Below are 22,233 nucleotides of genomic sequence, written 5' to 3'. Positions count from 1 at the left end.
GGGCCTCGGGATAATTTCGGGTGGTAAACGGGAAGTTGGAAAGTTAGAGTTCGCAACTGAAGTCTTTGGGCTGCTGTCATAATCACATATGCGGTTGAGAGGCCACAGATGCGGAGTCAAGCCGCAAAGGCGGCCAAGAGGAGAGTGAGCAGGAACCACAGAAGCGGATGTGTTACCGCACCTGCGTGACCGCAGATGTAGCATAAGGGTCGCAGGTGCGAAGAGGGAATTTTAAGTGAGAACCACAGAAGCAGTTCCCTTGACCGTAGAAGCGGTATCGCAGTTGCGTAAATTGAGCCAGAAATGCGACTTTGCTGGACAGAAAAATCAGAGTTCGAGGGTTTAGTTTCAAAAAGTTAGAAATTGATTTTGAGCTCGGGAGAAGGCGATTTTGGGATGAATTTGAAGAGGAAATTAGTGGGTAACAATTCCTTAACCTTTTCTAGTTGTATTCCAATAATCTATTGTTAGTTTTGAAATTTAATTTCGGATTGGACGTGAAAATTTGGGAGAAATTTGAAGAAAGTTCTTAGACCTAGAATTCCAATTTTGATTGGGAATTTGATCTTGGATTTGGATAATTTTGGCATGGTTAGACTCGTGAGAGTATAAGGATTCTGAAAATGTAAATTTTACCCGATTCCGAGTTGTGGGCCCGGGGGCGTTTTGGTCATTTACCTAATTTCCCGTATTAGCTTAGAATTTCTTTGTAGAATCAGTTACATGAAGTATTATGAGCTCGCCTTACCTCCTAGCTTGGCAGGAGTTCATCCGGTATTTCATGTTTTGATGATCTAGAGGTATCATGGTGATCTGTCGCACATGATGGATTTTAGTTAAGTCCAGTTGGACAAGGATCTATCTTATGTTGAGGAGCTAGTGGCGGTATTGGACAGGCAAGTTCGAAAGCTAAGGTCAAAGAACATTGCATCGGTAAAGGTTCAATGGCGGGGTTAGCCGGTCGATTAGGTGACCTGGGAGATCGAGTAGGATATGCGCAGTCGTTACCCTCTTCTTTTTACTACTTCAGGTATGTCTCTATGCTCGTTCGAGGACGAACGAATGTTTAATGTGGGAGGAAGTAACGACCCAGCCGGTCATTTTAAGAATTTACGCCCCAATCCCCTATTAACTGCTTTGCCCATGTTTGTTTCTGCTATTGTGAGTTGTCGGGAGGAATTATTTGGAGTTTCGAAGGGTGTTGGGACACTTAGTCCTAAAAAGAGAGCTTAAGTTTTGGAAATTTGACCGTAGTCGAAACAGGGTGAAGACGGCCTCAGAATGGAATTCTGATGGTTCCTTTAGCTCTGTTGCGTGATTTTGGGTTAAAGAGCGTGTTCCGATTGTGTTTTGGAGGTCCATAGCTAATTTAGGATTGCAATACCGAAAGTTGAATTTTTGAAGTTTCCAGTTCGATAGTGAGATTTTAATCTGAGGGTTGGAATGAAATTCTGGAAGTTAGGGTAGCTCCTTAGTGTTGAATGTGATGTGTGTGCAAAATTTTAGGTCATTCAGACGAGGTTTGATAGACTTTTTGATCGAAAGCGTATTTTGAGAGTTTTTGAAGTTCTTAGGCTTGAATCTGATGCTAATTGGTTGATTGATGTTGTTTGAGGTGTTATGGAGATTTGTATAAGTTTGGAGAGTGGTATATGACTTGTCTGTGTTTTAAGTTGAGGTCCTGGGGGCCTCAGAATGATTTTGGGTGGTTAACGGGAAGTTGGAAAGTTAGAGTTTGCACCTGTAATCTTTGGGCTGCTGTCATAATCACATCTGCGGTTGAGAGGCCGCAGATGCGGAGTCAAGCCGCAAAGGCGGCCAAGAGGAGAGAGAGCAAGAACCGCAGAAACAGATGTGTTACCGCACCTGCGTGACCGCAGATGCGGCATAAGGGTCGCAGGAACGGAGAGGGCCGCAGAAGCAGTATAGCAGATGCGACTTTGCTGGACAGAAAAATCAGAGTTCGAGGGTTTAGTTTCAAAAAGTTAAAGATTGATTTGGAGCTCGGGAGAGGGCGATTTTGGGAGGAATTTGAAGAGGAAATCAGTGGGTAACAATTCCTTAACCCTTTCTAGTTGTATTCCAATAATCTATTATTGGTTTTGTCATTTAATTTTGGATTGGAGGGGAAAATTTGGGAGAAATTTGAAGAAAGTTCTTAGACCTAGAATTCCAATTTTGATTGGGAATTTGACCTTGGATTTGGATAATTTTGGCATGGTTAGACTCGTGAGAGTATGAGGATTATGAAAATGTAAATTTTACTTGATTCTGAGATGTGGGCCCGGGGGCGTTTTGGTCATTTTACCTAATTTCGCGTATTAGCTTAGATTTGTTTTTGTAGAATCAGTTACTTGAAGTGTTATTTACATTTCTTTGTAGAATTGAATAGATTTGGGCCATTTGGAGTCGAGTACTCGTGGCAAGAACGTGATTTCTGGTTGATTTTGAGTCGGTTCGAGGTAAATAGCTTGTCTAACCTTGCGTGGGGGAAATTCCCCTTAGGATTTGGTAATATTGATAATTGAAATGCGTTGTACATGAGGTGACGAGTGCTTACTTGTGCTTATTGTTAAAAATCCGATTTTCATTAAGTAATTACAATTATGTCTCTTTTTTCTTCTGTTTATACTACTTGCAATTTAAGTGTGTTGTTAACTTAGGAAAGCATGTCTAATTGACTTAATTGCCTTACTTGTTCAAACTGCTTTATTTGGATTATGCGCAGCACGCTAGGTTAGAAATACCTATTTTACTTTAGTATGGAACTTGAATTGAACTGTGTATTATTCTTGTTGTTGTTGTGTGTGTTTACTTTGGGACTACGGAACGGAATTCCGGGAGATCCCCCTGCACATTTACATTGGAACTACGAGACTGCACCCGGTAGATTTCCCCTGTATTGAGTATTTACATTTGGGACTACGGATTGGTATTCCGGGAGATCCCCTTGCATTATGAGTTGGACTACGGGACAGTATCCCGGGAGATCCACTGGATATTTACATTTGGGACTACAGGACGGTATCCTAGGAGATCCCCGGTTGTTATCTTTGTGTTGAGCTGTATCACTTTCTGTGTTTACTCTGTCTCTGTAGTAATTGTTGTTGTACTTTATATCTTGTTTTACCTTTACTGTTGTACTTACTTATATTGTTTTGTTCTATACTGTTGAACCTTATATTTTATTTAACTTCAGTAGGGCCCTGACCTTCCTCGTCATTACCCGACCGAGGTTAGGCTTGGCACTTACTGAGTACCGTTGTGGTGTACTCATGCCCTTTCTGCGCATGTTTTTCATGTTCAGATCTAGGTACCTCCACTCATACTTATCACGCTTGAGACGAGGCCCTTGTAGAGACTCCGAGGTATATATGCTGCGTTCGCAGACCGAAGAGTCCCTTTCTACTCTCCCTTTTTTGTATTAGCCATTCTGTACTTTTGTTTCTTTGTTAGATATTCTGGAGTTACATGCTTGTAAACATTCAAAGGCTTGTGATTATGAGATTTTGGGTTTTGAAAAATGTTATTAGTTTCAAGAGTTGTTATTGTGTATGTCGAGCGGCATTTTAGACACTGTTTTATTTTATTATTTTGGTTTTAATTATTTCTTCTGCAATGGTTGTTTACATTCCGCATTGTTAGGCTTACCTAGTCGTAGAGACAAGGTGCCGTCACGATGGTTCAGGGAGGGCGAACCGGGGTCGTGACATATTTACACATATGTCCCTACTTTCCTAACTCTTAATACTCCCCCTCAAGCTGGAGAGTGGAAAGATTCCAACACTCCCACCTTTGACATTAATGTTTAATTTTGAGCAATACCCAACCCTTTGGTCATTATGTCTGCTACTTTCTCTTTTGTAGGAAGGTAATGGGGCAGTATCAATGCATCCTTGATTCTTTCCCTCACAAAATAATAGTCTATCTCTATATGCTTGGTTCTTTCATGATAGATTAGGTATGCAGCTATTTGCAATGCTACATTGCTATCACAAAAAAAATCTCACTGGTGTTTGGACTGGTATACAAAGCTCCTTCATTAATCCTACTAACCAAACCAAATCAGCAACCATTGGTACCATGCTTCTGTATTCTACTTCTGTAGAACATCTTCTTAAAGTTCATTTTTTCTTTAATTTCTATGAAATTTACGAATCTCCCTACTTAATCACATACAGATCTTTTGGTATTTGGGCAAGCTGCCCAATCGAATCACAATAAGTTGTGATCTGCTTCAGTAGTCCTTTTTCAGTAATATCCCTCTACCTAGTGAGTTTTTGACATATTTAATAACACTCATTACTATATATAAATGGGAATGTTTGAGGTGTTGCATAAATTGACTTAGCACTTGCACTGCAAAATATATGACAGGCCTCGTTATAGTCAGATATATTAACTTCCCTATTAACTTATAATAGCCTCCAACATCCAGAAGCTCTTTATCTCCCTTAGTCCTAACATGCTTATCATAATCAACTATATTGATTTTTTTATTCTTCTCAAGTGGTGACTTTGCAGGTTTTGCCCCCACTCAGTCCTACCTCTAAGATGATATCTAGTACATACTTATTTTGATTGAGTAAGATTCCTTTCTTTGATCTGATGATCTCTATCACTAGGAGATATTTCATTTCACCCAACTCTTTCATCTTGAAATTCATGTGTATTATTTTCTTGACTTCATCTATCATTGTGATGTTGCTTCCACTAATCAATAAATCATCAAGATATAAAAATGATTGCTATGTCTGCTCCTACTATTTTTATGAACAATAAGTGATCATAGACACTCTTCAAGTATACTCCCTTAGTGAGACTATTTGTCAACTATATTCCATTGCCTAGATGCTTGTATGAGGCCATAGATAGATTTGCACACTTGATACTCCCCCTGCCTATGGAATCCTTTTGTTAATGCCATATACATATCTTTATAAAGGTCTCCTTGTAGGAAAAAATTGTTGACATAAATTTGGGAAAGATGCCATTCTTTGGAAGCTGCCAAGCAAATTACAGCCCTCGATATCACTATTTTCACCAGATGAGAAAAGGTTTCATGGTAATATCGCCCTGCTTGTTGTGTATAGCCTTTAGAACCAAGCATTCCTTTGAAACTTTTTACCTCACCATTGGCTTTGTATTTGACTTTTTAAATCCATTTAGAGCTAATATCGTGCTTCCCTGATGGTAAATCTACTATCTTCTAGCTGTTATTTTCTTCAAGAGCCTTTATTTCCTCCTTCTTTGATTCAACCCATCTATATCCTTAGAGGCCTCATAGAAAGATTTTGGTTCTGAGCAGGTTTAGAAGGATGTTAGATAAGGCTGATAAAGTTCAGGGAGGTATTTATAACTAACTTGGTGTGAGATAGAATATGTCACGACCTCGTTTCGCCCTCCATGAACCATCATGACGGCACCTAGTCTCTACGACTAGGTAAGCTTATCAATGCGAAAAATAAACCAAATTGCGGAAGAAATAAATAAAAAAGCAAAATAGTGGAATAAAATAGTGTTTAAAATGCCGGTCGGCATACACAATAACAACGCTCGAAACTAATAACATTTTCCAAAATCCAGAATCTCATGATCACAAGACTTTGAATGTCTACAAGGATCTAACTCCAGAATATCTAATCAAAGAAATGAAAGTATAGAAGGACTAATACAAAAAAAAGGATAGTAGAAAGGGACTCTTTGGTCTACGGACGCGGTAGATATACCTTGGAGTCTCTACAAGCGCCTCGTCTCATGAGTGATAAGTTTGAGTGGAGGTACCTGGATCTACACATGAAAAATATGCACAGAAAGGGAATGAGTACACCCCATCGGTACTCAATAAGTACCAAGCCTAACCTCGGTCGGGTAGTGACGAGGAAGGTTAGGCCCTACTAAGGTTAAATAAAATATAAGGTATGATAGTATAAGATAAAGCAGTACAATTGAAAGATAACAATAAGGATTAATATAGGATAATAAGGATAACAACAACTGAAACAGAGGCAAAAACAATCACAAGGAATACCACTTTTCACAAAGATAATAACCAGGGATCTCTCAGTATCCCGAGGATTTCTTAGTACCCTCAATATATGTCAGTGATCTCTTGGTGTCCCGAGGATCTCTTGGTATCCTCAATATATACTAGGGATCTCTTGGTATCCCGAGCATCTCTTGGTATCCTCAATATACGCTAGGGATCTCTTGGTATCCCGCACTTCAGTTCAAACCATAATTACGTACAAGGGATCTCTCGGGATGTCGTCCTGTAAACCCAAGGTAAAACACACAGCAATAGCACAAAGAATACTCAGTTAAACTCAACTTCATACGAAGGTAAAACAGGAAATTCTAACCTATCATGCTTCACGTAATACAATTAAGGAAGTTTAAGCAAATAAGACAAATAAGTCAATTAGACATGCTTTCCTAAGCTAACAGTAGGCTTAAATTCCAAGTAGTATAAACAGGAAAGGGAAAACACATTTAACTCTATTTTAGTGAAAACAAGATTCTCAACAATTAGCACAAGTACACACTCGTCACCTCACGTACAAGGCATTTCAATTATCACAATACTAAATCCTAAGGGGAAAGTCCCCAACACAAGGTTAGGCAAGCCACTTGCCTCAAACTAGCTCAAAATCAATCAAAAACCACGATCTTGCCATGAGTACTCGACTCCAAATGGCCCGAATTGATTTCCTCTTCAAATTCCTCCCAAAATCGCCTCTCTCGAGCTCCAAATCAATTTCTAACTTTTTGAAAATAAACCCTCGAATTCTGATTTTTTTTGTCCAGCAAAGTCGCATCTTTGGCTCAATTTTTGCATCTGCGATACCACTTCTGCGGTCAAGGGAACCGCTTCTGCGGTTCCTTCTCATTTTTCTCTTGGCCGCTTTTGTGGCTTGGCTCCACATCTGCGAGAGTCGCATCTGCGGCCTCTCAACCGCAGATGCGGTTATGACAGCAGCCTAAAGACTTCAGTTGCAAAATCCAACTTTCCAACTTCTCGTTAACTACCTGAAATCATCCCGAGGCTCCCGGGACCTCAACCAAAAGTACAAACAAGTCATATACAACTGTACAAACTTATACAAATCTCCACAACACCTCAAACAACATCAAATCAACCAATTAGCATCGGATTCAAGCCTAAGAACTTTAAAAACTCTCAAAATACGTTTTCGATCAAAAAGTCTATCAAACCTCGTCTGAATGACCTAAAATTTTGCACACATGCCATATTCAACACTACGGAGCTACTCCAACTTCCAGAATTCCATTCCGACCCTCGGATCAAAATCTCACTATCCAACTGGAAACTTCAAAAATTTGACTTACAGTATTTCAAGCCTAAATTAGCTTCGAACCGCCAAAACATAACCGAACACGCTCCTAAACCCGAATTCACCTAACGGAGCTAATGGAACCATCAGAATTCCATTACGAGGCCTTCTTCATATTGTTCCAACTACGATCAAATTTCCAAAACTTAAGCTCTCATTTAGGAACTAAGTGTCCCAAAACTCTCCGAAACTCCATATAATTCCTCCCGGCAACTCACAATAGCATAAACAAACACGGGAAAAGCAGTTGATAGGGGATCGGGGTGTAAATTCTTAAAATGACCGGTTGGGTCGTTACATCCTCCCACACTTAAATATTCATTCGTCCTCAAACGAGCATAGGGACATACCTGAAGTAGTGAAAAGATGAGGGTAACAGCTGCGCATATCCTGCTCGGTCTCCCAGGTCGCCTTCTCGACCGATTGACCCCGCCCCTGGACCTTTACTGATGCAATGTTCTTTGACCTCAGCTTTTGAACCTGCATGTCCAATATCGCCACTAGCTCCTCAACATAAGATAGATCCTTGTCCAACTGGACTGAACTGAAATCCAACAAGTGCGACGAATCACCGTGATACCTCCGGAGCATCGAAATATGAAATACCGGGTGAACTCTTGCCAAGCTTGGAGGTAAGGCAAGATCATAAGCAACTTCCCCAACTTGCCTCAATATCTCAAAAAGGCCAATAAACCTCGGACTCAACTTCCCTTTCCTCCCAAATCTCATAACGCCCTTCATAGGCGAAACCCGAAGTAGAACCCGCTCTCCAACTATATAGGAAACAACACGAACCTTTCGGTGCGCGTAACTCTTATGTCTAGATTGGGCTGTACGAAGTCTATCCTGAATCACCTTAACATTTTCCAAAGCATCCTGAACCAATTCTGTGCCCAGTAATCTAGCCTCACCCGGCTCAAACCAACCCACCAGGGATCTACACCGCCTTCCATATAAAGCCTCATACGGTTCCATCTAAATGCTGGACTGATAGCTGTTGTTGTAGGCAAACTCCGCCAATGGCAAGAACCGATCCCAAGACCCTCCAAACTCAATCACACATGCACGGAGCATATCCTCAAGAATCTGAATAGTGCACTTGGACTGCCCGTCCATCTGAGGGTGAAATATTGTACTCAACTCCACCCGAGTACCCAACTCATGCTGAACGACCCTCCAGAACCGTGATGTGAACTGAGTACCTCTATCTGAAATGATGGAAACTGGGATACCATGCAGACGAACAATCTCGAGGATATAAATCTCCTCCAACCACTCCGAAGAATAAATAGTACACACAGAAATGAAGTGCGCGGACTTGGTCAGCCGATCCACAATCACCCAAATAGCATCAGACTTTCTCAAAGTCCGTGGGATCCCAACTACAGAGTCCATGGTGATACGCTCCCACTTCCACTCTGAAATCCCTATCTTCTGAAGCAACCCACCCGGTCTCTGGTGCTCATACTTCACCTACTGACAATTGAGGCACCGAGAATACCGCGAGCTATGGGCCTCCTCTAAAATTAACTCCCGAAGCCCATCAACATTGGGTACACAAATCCGACCCTGCATCCTCAATACCCCGTCATCACCAATAGTCACATCTCGGGCATCACCATGCTGAACCTTGTCCTTGAGGAGTAGCAAATGGGGATCATCATACTGACGCTCCCTGATACGATCAAATAAGGAAGACCGAGGAGCCACGCAAGCTAGAACCCGACTGGGCTCCGAAAGATCCAACTCACAAACTGGTTGGCTAAAGCCTGAACATACATTACCATGGGCCTCTCCGCTTTTGGTAAATAAGCAAAACTCCCCAAACTCTCTTCCCGGTGACTCAAAGCATCAACCACCACATTGGCCTTGCCTGGGTGATACAAAATAGTGATATCATAGTCCTTCAGCAACTCTAACCTCCTCTCCTGGCACAAATTAAGATCCTTTTTCTTGAAGAAGTGTTGCAAGCTCCAATGGTCAGTATAAATCTTACAAGGCACACCGTAGAAATAATGACGTCATATCTTCAGGGCTTGAGCAATGGCAGCTAGCACGAAATCATGAATAGGGTAATTCTTCTCATGTACCTTCAACTGTCTAGACGCGTAGGCAATCACCCAACCGTCTTGCATCAATACCGCTCCAAGGCCAATCCTCGAGGCATCACAATAGACGATATAGGACCCCGAACCTATAGGCAATATGAAAACTAGGGTTGTAGTCAAAGTTGTCTTGAGCTTCTGAAAACTCGCCTCACACTCTTCCGTCCACTGGAACGGAGCACCCTTCTAGGTCAGTCTGGTCATAGGGGCTGCAATCGATGTAAATCCCTCCATAAAACGGCGGTAGTAACCCACCAACCAAGAAAACTACAGATCTCTGTAGCTGAGGATGGTCTGGGCCAACTTTGCACTGCCTCTACTTTTTTCGGATCCACCTAAATACCCTCACTCGATACCACGTGGCCTAGGAATGCCACAGAATCCCAAAAAACTCACATTTCGAGAACTTAGCATATAACCTCTTTTCCCTCAGAGTTTGGAGCACTGTCCTCAGGTGTTGCTCATGATCTTCCCGACTCCGGGAATACACCAGAATATTATCAATAAAGACAATGATGAACGAGTCAAGATATGGCCGGAACACACTGTGCATCAAATGTATAAAGGTTGTTGGGGCATTGGTCAGCCCAATGACATAACAAGGAACTCGTAATGACTATACCGGGTCCTGAAAGCAGTCTTCGGGATATTTGGCTCCCGAATCTTCAATTGATGGTACCCTGAACGCAAGTCAATGTTAGAAAACACTTGTGCACACTGTAACTGGTTAAACAGATCATCAATACGAGGAAAATGATAGCGGTTCTTCACTGTAACTTTGTTCAACTGCAATAATCAATGCACATATACATAGAACCATATTCTTTTTCACACAAAAGACAGGAGCACCCCAAGGTGATACACTAGGCCTAATAAAACCCTTATCAAGCAATTCTTGTAACTGATCCTTCAACTCAGGAGGAGTCATACGATACGGAGGAATAGAAATGGGCCGAGTGCACGACAACAGATCAATGCCAAAATCAATATCTCTATCAGGCAGCATGCCCGGAAGATCAACTGGAAACACATCAGGAAAATCCCGTACTACTAGGACTGAATCAACTGAAGGGGTATCAATACTGACATCTCTCACATGAGCTAGATACGCGTCACACCCTTTCTCAACCATACACTGAGCCTTAAGGAAAGAAATAACTCTACTGCGAGTGTGATCTAAAGCACCCCTCTACTCAACACACGGTACACCTGGCATAGCCGGCCTCACGGTTTTGGCGTGACAATTAAGAATGCATAATGGGGAAACAACCATTACATGCCCAAGATAATATCAAAACCTACCATGCTGAGCAATAATAAATCGGCTTTGGTCTCAAACTACTAAGAGCAACCAAACACGACCGATAAACACGGTCCACAACAAGAGAATCTCCCACAAGAGTAGAAACATAAACAGGAGAACTCAAAGAATCCCGAGATACACCCAAATGCGGAGCAAAATAAGAAGACACATAAGAATAAGTGGAGCTTGGATCGAATAGAACCGATGCATCTCTGTGACAAACCAGTATAATACCTGTGATGATAGAATCGGATGTAATAGCCTCGGTACGGGCAGGAAGGGCATAGTATATGGCCTGGCCTCCCCCTCTAGGGTGACCTCTACCTCTCCGACCTCTACCTCTAGCTGGTTGAGCAGGTGGGGTAGCAACTGGTGCTGTGATCATAGCCTGAGAACTCTGTGGAGCGCGCTGTGGATGAAAAATCAGTGAGGGCGCACTCCTCCCCAGTCTAGGGCAATCCCTCACCACATGGCATGTGTCATCACACTCAAAACAAGCTCTGGGAGGGCATGGCAGTTGTGACTGGCTCAGGCTAGGTCTGCTGGACTGACCTATGAAAGCACCCTGCATAGGAGGCGCACTAGATACTGGAGGTGCATAATATGGCTCTTGAGGCCTAGGAGGAGCTGGAATACCATTGGCTACTAGAAGATCTGAATGAACAGGGCGACTCATATAACCCCTACCATGACGACCTGCGGATGGGGCACGGATACCAAAATAGTGGCCCGACTCGCGAGACCTCTTGGCCTCCCTCTCCTCACTCTCCCCAGAATGCATACCCTTAATCCTCCTAGCAATGCTCACCACCTGCTGATAAGAAATATCCATCTCCAACTCACGAGCCATGCTAGACATGATGCTGGGAATAAAACCCTCAATAAACCGGCGAACCCTCTCGCGAACAGTAGAAATCAAAGCTGGGGCATGTCTAGCGAAGCTAGTGTAACGGACAGCATACTCCGAGACAGTCATAGTACCCTGGCACAAATTCTCAAACTCTGCACACCATGCATCCCTGTGGCTCTGAGGAACAAACTCCCTCAGGAACATATCCGAAAACCGAGTCCAAGTTAGTGAAGTTGCCGCATCCGGACTGTCTAACTCATAGGTACGCCACCACTCATAGGCAGCCCCTCAAAGCTAGAAGGCAGTGAAAGAAACCCCACTCGATCCTGATACACCCATAGTGCGGAGGATACGGTGACACTCTTCCAGAAATCCCAAGGCATCATCTGATGCCAACCTACTGAATATAGGAGGATCATACTTCTTGAACCTCTCAAGTCTCCGTTGCTCATCCTCCGAAGCCGCTGCCATGTCCTCGAGTTGACCTGGGACTACAGGCTGTACAGGAATAATCTATGGGACCTGATCAACATGCACTCGCTGCTCAGGAGTGCGGGCGGCGGGAGTATGTGCTCCTCCCCCGGCCTGAGATGTAACTACAGCAAGGGGAAGTAACCCTGCCTGAGCCAAAGTGGTGTACATGCTCATAAACTGTGCTAGAGTCTCCTAAAGTGCTGGCGTGGTTGTAGCAATAGGCGTATCAGGTGCTTGGGCTACGACTGGCACTGCTGGTGGCTCCTCGGTGGCAGCTTGCACGGGTGCTCTGGTTTCACCACATGCGCGTCCTCGGCCTCTACCCCGGCCGCAGCCTATGACGGCGGCAGTAAGGGGTGCGGGTGCCTGATCATCTCGGGTAGCACGTGTCCTCGCCATTTGTGAGAGAATAGAAGAAAGAAGTTCAGAACTATGATATCAAAATCTCGCACGAAAAGGAAATCAAATGAAATGTAATTTTTTCCCTAACAGTTACATAGCCTCTCGTAGATAAGTACATACGTCTCTGTACCGATCAGCGAGACTAATAAAACGGCTTATGATTCATGACTCCTATGAATCTAGAGCTCTGATATCAACTTATCACGACCCCAGTTTGCCCTCCGTGAACCATCGTGAAGGCACCTAATCTCTACAACTAGGTAAGCCTATCAATGTGGAAAATAAACCAAATTGCGGAAGAAATAAATAAAAAACCGAAATAGTGGAATAAAACAGTGTTTAAAATGATGCTCGGCATACACAATAACACGCTCGAAACTAATAATATTTTTCAAAACCCGAAATCTCATGATTACAAGCCTTTGAATATCTACAAGCATCTAACTCTAGAATATCTAATCAAAGAAACGAAAGTACAAAAGGACTAATACAAAAAAAGGGAGAGTAGAAAGGGACTCTTCGATATGCGAATGCAGCAGATATACCTCGGAGTCTCTACAAGCGTCGTCTCATGCTTAATAAGTCTGAGTGGAGGTACCTGGATTTGCACATGAAAAATATGCGTAAAAAGGGCATGAGTACACCATAGTGGTACTCAGTAAGTACCAAGCCTAACCTCGATCGGGTAGTGACGAGGAAGGTCAGGCCCTACTAAGGTTAAATAAAATATAAGGTATGATAGTATAAGATAAAGCAGTACAATTGAAAGATAACAATAAGGATTAATACAGGATAATAAGGATAACAACAACTGAAACAGAGGCAAAAACAATCACAAGGAATACCACTCTTCACAAAGATAATAACCGGGGATCTCTCAGTATCCCGAGGATTTCTTAGTACCCTCAATATATGTCAGTGATCTCTTGGTGTCCCGAGGATCTCTTGGTATCCTCAATATATACTAGGGATCTCTTGGTATCCCGAGCATCTCTTGGTATCCTCAATACACGCTAGGGATCTCTTGGTATCCCGCACTTCAGTTCAAACCATAATTACGTACAGGGGATCTCTTGGGATGCCATCCTGTAATCCCAAGGTAAAACACACAGCAATAGCACAAAGAATACTCAGTTAAACTCAACTTCATGCGAAGGTAAAACAGGTAATTCTAACCTATTATGCTTCACGTAATACAAATAAGGCAGTTTAAGCAAATAAGGCAAATAAGTCAATTAGACATGCTTTCCTAAGCTAACAGTAGGCTTAAATTCCAAGTAGTATAAATAGGAAAGGGAAAACACATTTAAAGCTACTTTAGTGAAAACAGGATTTCCAACAATTAGCACAAGTACGCACTCGTCACCTCACGTACAAGGCATTTCAATTATCACAATACCAAATTCTAAAGGGAAAGTCTCTCACACAAGGTTAGGCAAGCCACTTACCTCGAACCAGCTCAAAATCAATCTGAAACCACGCCACAAGTACTCGACTCCATATGGACCGAATTGATTTCCTCTTCAAATTCCTCCTAAAATCGCCCTCTCCTAAGCTCCAAATCAATTTATAACTTTTTGAAACCAAACCCTCGAATTTTGATTTTTCTGCCCAGCAAAGTCGCATCTGCGGCTCAATTTTTGCATCTGCTATACCGCTTATGCGGTCAAGGGAACCGCTTCTGCGGTTCCTGCTCACTTTCCTCTTAGATGCTTCTGCGGCTTGGCTCCGCATATGCGGTAGTCGCATCTACGGCCTCTCATCTGAGAAGCCCAAAGACTTCATCTGCAAACTCCAACTTTCCAACTTCCCATTAACCACCCGAAATCATCCTGAGGCCCCCGGGACCTCAACCAAAAGCACAAACAAGTCATATACCATTGGCCAAACTTATACAAGTCTCCAAAACACCTCAAACAACTTTGGATCAACCAATTAGCATTGGATTCAAGCCTAAGAACTTTAAAAACTCTCAAAATATGCTTTTGATCAAAAAGTCTATCAAACCTCGTCCGAATGACCTGAAATTTTGCACACACGCCACATTCAACACTATGGAGCTATTCCAACTTCCGGAATTTCATTCTGACCCTCGGATCAAAATCTCACTATCAAACCGGAAACTTCCAAAATTAACTTTCGGCATTTCAAGCTTAAATTAGCTTCGGACCTCCAAAACACAACTCGAACACGCTCCTAAACCCGAAATCACCCAATGGAGCTAACGGAACCATCAAAATTCCATTCTGAGTCCATCTTTACACTGTTCCAACTACGGTCAAATATCCAAAACTTAAGCTCTCATTTAAGACCGGCCGGGTGGTTACAGAATAAAAACTTTTTCTTGATGGTTTCAAGGTTGTCACATAGTCCTTGAGCCAAATAGCAGGTTTCACTCCTATAGGTGACTTTCTAGTCCCAACAGTAGAACATATAGTGTCCTTTAGTGCATTAACATAAGATTCTGTGATAGTTCAACTAGGTGTTGATCTGCTACCAATTGTACCTCATCATCAACTACATTCTCTACATCAGGAGAGTTAACCACTTCTGGGTGTTGATCTGCTAACATAAAATATTCCTATAGGTCTATACTTTCTTCTTTGAAAGGAAAGACATATTCCCCAAAGTTCGCATCCCTGATGACAAGGAAATTGATAGAGTCTAAATCAAACTACTTGTAACATTTCTGTCTCTGAGTAGCCTACTAAAATAGCTCTTGGAGCAAACTTTTCACCCGTGGGAAATGAACTGCCATAACATAAATATCGAAACACCCTCAAGTGGTCTATTTTGTGCTTTTTTCCATATAACATCTCATAAAGTGATTTTCCTTCCAAACATTCTCTCTGCAACTGTTTAATTAGATTTACTGTAGTTTTAACAGAATCACCTCAAAATCTAATAGATATATGGCTTTGAAATTTCAATGCTCGAGCCACATCCAAATGGTTTCTATCCTTCCTTTCTACTACTCTATTCGTGGAGTATAAGGATAACTATTTTGATGTACAATACCAAGAGAAATAAACAATTCATTATATTGAGTGATAAAGAACTTTGTCCCATTGTCTAATTTTAGTGTTTTAAGTATAACACCAAACTGACTTCTAATCAGAGAAAAGAAATCTTTCAATACAACAAACACGCCACTTTTTTATTGCAACAAACAAGTCCAAGTATATCTACTAATTTCATCAACTAATGTAACAAAATAATGTTTTTTGTCATATGTCACTACTTTGTATGGACCTCATACATCAACATGAACAAATTGAAACATATAGTTGACTTGCTACTACTAACAAAGAATTTTAGTCTACTTTCTTTTGATAAAGAAAATCCTTTAACTCTAGTAAATATTGCATGGTAAGGCTGCATACAATAGAATTTTGTGGTCCGACCCTTCCCCGGATCCCATACATAGCGGGAGCTTTAATGCACCGGAATACCCTTTTTTTTAGTAAATATTGCATGGCATTTGTAGAAGCATTCCCCGGTCTTTGGTGCCATAATGTGGTGTTTGCTCCTTTTTTGTGAAATGATCCTGATGCCATAATTTCTTCACTTCTAATTATATATAGACCTTTTTCCTCCTTACCAATCTCTAAAACATTGTCATTGTAAAGTCCTTGAGAGACACAAAAGTCAGGATAAAAATATTATGAACAATAGAGGTATGTGGTCAATTTTGACACTAAAAGAAGGCTGGACTTAAAATCTTGTACATGTAGGACATCCTTTATTTTCCGTTTCCCTAGAATTATTGTATCTCCTGTGTGATATTTTTTAGCTTTTCTTTGTAGGTGTCTGAACTCCATAATTTATTTATTTTTTGGTTAAAAAGGGATTGATTATATTAACAACTAAAACTAAAATTTGATACATTAGAGGGGTAGTTTGTATCCCCTGTAGTAGCCATAAATTATTCCATAGTACCATTATTACATTCCAAAACGATTCTAGGAAAAGCAGTTCCTAGGATGTCTGCTCAAAATATTTCATTTGTAAACATCGGAGGAACTGTCAACATAATTGTCCTTCTAACAAAAATTCCTTGTTCTTTCCTTTTCTAGCAGATTAGCTACCCTGGTTTGTTTCCTGTAGCTGTGTTTCACCGTTGTTCTGCCCATCCTTTAGATCAACAACCTTCATCTAGAGTTAAAAGCGTCATACTTATTATTTCCCATTTTAAGCATTCTATAGTCAGTAGCTATTTCTAGGGGTGTGAGGCATCTTTGCTCTTCGATTTGCAATCCGTTTAAGAGGGAAGTTAGCTCAACTTGGGTATTGGTGGTGTGAGCCAGGCTTCCTATGTAGCCTACGCCAGTCTCCACTGGAGGTCCTAAAGATACCTCCAATTCCTCCTTTTCCTAGGTTATCTAGTGCTGCCTCATCAATGTTCGATTTATAGTGACCCCTAGTTGGAGGATCCCACTTACCTAGATAACAACCTCTTTTCTCATTCTATCCCTGGTTATTATAATATGTATTTTGTGGCTTTTGCTATAATGTTGGGAGTAGAAATATAGTCTTTCCTTTTCTTGAATAGGTTGTGGTTCCTTGTTAGCCAGATGTGCCATAAACAGAATGGAAAGATAACCTCTCAAGACAAGTTGTTATTGAAGGGCTTCTTCCTGAAGCTGGTCCATGTGTTGGACCATGAGTGCCTTGTGAAGGTAGAGTGTTGTTATGGATAAATAGTGGCTTTTTGAGTGTTGAGGTTGTGCCAGAACAACTTAGCATTGAGACAGACAAAGAAGATGTGGACAGTTGTTTCAAGATTAGAGGAACTGAAATGACACAAAGGATTGCAATTGACACCGATTTTCCTAATGAAGGCTCCAGTAGGGAATCCATCATGATAACAGCCATAGAAAGGTTTCTAGCTTATTGTGCACTATATTTTTCCAAATCCAATTGAAGTTATTATCGTCCCTAGCTGTTGGAGGGCATGTTTTGTAGCTAAGCAAAGTATAGGCATATCTTGTGCTGAAGATGACATTGCTTGTTAGGCCCCAGATCATCTTATCATCCTTGATAGAATTATTACGAATGAAGATCAAGTTCATGATATTGCCAGGGACATTGAAAGAGAAGAAAAAGGTATTCCATTCACCATTGTTGTAAATGGTGGCCACCTTGGTTGCTTGGTCATTTATGATTAGTGGTCCCTCAATCATGTTTCAGATGAAAGTGTTATTTTGGAATCCCAACATCATTTAAGAATCTGATTCTATCCCCTTTATTGACAACCCAACTAGAAGCATGTCTACATATATTCTAGCCCTTGAGGATGCATTGTCATATTGGGGATTTAACCTTTTTGGGAATGTGATTCTAGTCGCAGTGTTCAGAAATAAGGATTTTGGCCCAGAGTAGTGTTGTATGGTGGGTTGGGCCGGGACCGGGCTCACGGTCCTAACGGGCTAAACGGGCCTGGCGGGCCGGTCCTTAATGGTGCAAAAAGCCCGGGGCGGGCCGGGTATGATAAAATAGCCCACGAGCTCGGGACCGCTAAGCCCGGGACCGGCTAGCGGGCCTGGGCCGGTCTTACCGGGCCTAACGGCTACTTTTAAAAAAAAATTAAAAAATAGCAACGGTCAAAAATTAAAAAAGTAGTCGTTGGGCTGCAATTTTGACCGTTTGGAACTTTCAAAAATAGCCATTTGGCCCCCAAATTTTATTTTAACTCTAAACTTTATATAATTACACTTTTTCCCAATTGTCAACTATAAATACCCCCTCATTCTTTAATTTTTACTCACCAATTCATCAATCTCTCTCAATCTCTCTCCTATAATTGCTTATTTTATTGTTGAAATTTTGTGAAAAATTGTGAAGTTGGTGAATTGAAGTATTCAAGTCTTCAACGATTTTCAATTTTCAAGAAGTTGTTCGGCAATTCGGTAAACGCGTTCCAACTCTTAAGTTTTAATATTATAGTTTTGTTAGTTTTATTTAGCATAATTATAATTAATATGGCATTTTCTTTGAAAAATATTTTTGGTGGCAAGGGTAAAGCTAAAACTGGTGAAAGTAGTGGCCAACCTACTACCTTTTCCCCGGCTCCCCAACCCAGACCTGGTAGATGTCCTGCTCCTCCTATTATTCTTGATAGTGATAACCCCTGTTTTCAATTTTCCGATAGTCAATTTTGCCATAATGTTGTACCAGGTCAAAATTTAGATGATGAAACTATGAATGCCCTTTATCCTAATCAAACTATCTTTGAAAATGATGAGGAAAATGAGGATGAAGATGAAATCCAACCGGATTTAGATGATACACCTACTAGTCCTTTTAATAACCCAACTAATGTACCGCCCGACCCACCTATAGAAACCCCTAGTTTTAATAGACAACCTCCTAAACGCCTAGAAACATCATTAGTTTGGAATTTTTTTACTCAAGTAAGAGAACAAAATAAGGCTAAGTGTAAAACATGTGGGAAATTACTGGCGCATAAATATACTGGAGACCGTAGCGGCACGGCTAGTTTGACTAGGCACATAAAAACACACCCTAGAGATAAAGTTAGATATTTACAAATGAAAGCGCAGCTAGAGGGGACACGTATAGATTTTGCGGATAGCCCTAGTACAGGTTCAAATCTAGTTCAACCAGGAATTAACACTGTGACCGGAGGTATTTTATATTACGATCCAAATAGAGATCGTGAAGAATTAGCAAAGATGGTTACCGTTATGTGCTTACCCTATTCTTTTCCTTCTAATCCTAATTGGGTGCATTATATTAGAAGAGTTTTTAATCCTACTTATAAAGGTTGGCCTCGCGCAACAGTTAAGAGCGATATTTATAAATATAAACATGAATATGAACAATATTTGCGGTATTTATTTACTCATATAACTAATCGGATTTCTATTACTACTGATATTGGTAGAAGTGGTAATGATTGTGATTATCTAACTGTTACAAGTCATTGGATAGATGAGGAGTGGACAATGCAAAAACGCATTATTGCGTATAGAATAATTAATTCATGTCACACAGGTAAGTTTATAGCTAACACTGTTGCAGATATTTGTAGATATTTTTGCTTTAGAGATAAAATAATGGCAATTTCTATGGATAATGCTTCTAGTAACACTAGTGCTATAGGCATACTTACAACAACATTAAATCCTGCATTTAGGAATATATTCCATGTTAGATGTATTTGTCATATTTATCATTTAATTGTCGGTGATGGTATGCGAATTTTAAATTTTGAAATTGAAAAGGTTAGAATGGCTCTTAATTGGATTTTTATTCAAACCGTAGAAGTAGACTTAGAGAATATTTTAAAAAATGTGATGAATATGGCCTTAGAGAAAGAAAGGTTCCTAAAGCTTGCTCGACTAGATGGAATTGTATGTACGAAAGTTTAGTAGTTGCATATGAATATAGAAACCCAATTAATGCAATGTTTAATGCTCGGGTAGGTGGTGAGGATGATGATGAAATGCTTACTACTCAAGATTGGACGAATGTTAAAATTCTTATATATTTTTTAGAATATTTTCAAATTGCTACAAATGCATTTTCTGGGCAATATTATCCTACTATTTCAAACTGTTTAGTTTATATTGCAGCACTATGTGATTTGTTTGTTGAATTTTTGGAGGGTGGGGAAATTTATCAACTTGCTATAAATGAAATGAAAGAAAAGTTTAAAAAATATTTTTTCCCTATCCCTCCTATTTATGGTGTTGCTGCAATGTTAAATCCTACAATGAAATTAGGAGGTCCTCATTTTTGGTACTCAAATATTTATAAGGCTTTAGATCTTTCAAATGAGGAATTTGCTACACTTGCAGATGCAAAAGCCTCAATTAAAATTAATGCTCAAACAATTTATAATGATTATCAACTTGCCTTAGAGCATGCTAGGCCAAATGTTCCAACCCCTACTTCGTCTAGTTCACAATCGTCTAAAAGAGCTGCGGGCTTAAAAGCACTTTAATCTTGGACGGAGTTTAGGGGTTCTCAAGGTGATAATTATGATGAAACTTCACATCTAAATGAGCTTCAAGTTTATTTGTCGCAGGGACTTGAAAAGGAGAATCCAGACGACACTTTTGATCTTTTGGAATGGTGGAAGGCAAAGGAAAAATATTTTCCGGTTCTTGCAAGGATGGCTCGGGATATTTTATCTATTCAAGCTTCAACTGTTGCATCAGAGAGCGCTTTCAGTCAAGCAAGACTTCAAATAGGTGATCATAGAGCGTCAATGAGGGAGAGCTTGGAAAAATCTGTACTGTTCAGAGATTGGATCCGCTCGGAAAGAAGAAACTTTGGAATTGCGGAATCACAACCGACGATAGATGAAGCTTATAAAGAAATGATGGCGGAAATTGCGGAGGATGCTGCTTCACCCGGAAGTGGTGATGAACAAGCTTCTTTTCCACCACCACCAACGCAACCTCCTCCGAACCTTGAAGGATTTATGAAATTTGTTAGAGATACAATGTAGATTATGGTGTAACTTGTACTTTGGCATATCTTCTTTTAGTTTTTTTACCTTTTAATGGTGGTATTAGTACCTTGTTGTGCTCATTCCATTGGGGGAGGAAGACTAAGAAAGATATGCCATTTTTGGTAATAAAAATTATAAGACATGCCCTTGAATATCTTTTTCAGTATTTTTTTGTCTTTAACTTGCAATTATTTATAAGCTATAATATATATACATAACATTCAATATATACTACAAGAAAATATATAAGGGAATATATATACATAACATACAATATATACTACAAGAAAATATGTAAGGTAATATATATACATAACATACAATATATACTATTAGAAAATATATAAGGGAATATATATACATAACATACAACATATACTACAAGAAAATATATAAGGTAATATATATATATATATATATAACATACAATATATACTATTAGAAAATATATAAGGGAATATATATACATAACATACAATATATACTACAAGAAAATATATAAGGTAATATATATACATAACATACAATATATACTATTAGAAAATATATAAGGGAATATATATACATAACATACAATATATACTACAAGAAAATATATAAGGGAATATATATATACATAACATACAATATATACTACAAGAAAATATATAAGGGAATATATATACATAACATACAATATATACTACAAGAAAATATATAAGGTAATATATATACATAACATACAATATATACTACAAGAAAATATATAAGGTAATATATATACATAACATACAATATATACTATTAGAAAATATATAAGGGAATATATATACATAACATACAATATATACTACAAGAAAATATATAAGGGAATATATATACATAACATACAATATATACTACAAGAAAATATATAAGGTAATATATATACATAACATACAATATATACTATTAGAAAATATATAAGGGAATATATATACATAACATACAATATATACTACAAGAAAATATATAAGGTAATATATATACATAACATACAATATATACTATTAGAAAATATATAAGGGAATATATATACATAACATACAATATATACTACAAGAAAATATATAAGGGAATATATATATACATAACATACAATATATACTACAAGAAAATATATAAGGGAATATATATACATAACATACAATATATACTACAAGAAAATATATAAGGTAATATATATACATAACATACAATATATACTACAAGAAAATCTATATATATATACTACAAAACATTAT

The sequence above is a fragment of the Nicotiana sylvestris genome, chromosome 12 (assembly GCF_000393655.2).
Source record: "Nicotiana sylvestris chromosome 12, ASM39365v2, whole genome shotgun sequence".
In the NCBI taxonomy this organism is placed as follows: Eukaryota; Viridiplantae; Streptophyta; class Magnoliopsida; order Solanales; family Solanaceae; genus Nicotiana; species Nicotiana sylvestris.
Note: the sequence above shows the minus strand (reverse complement) of the source record.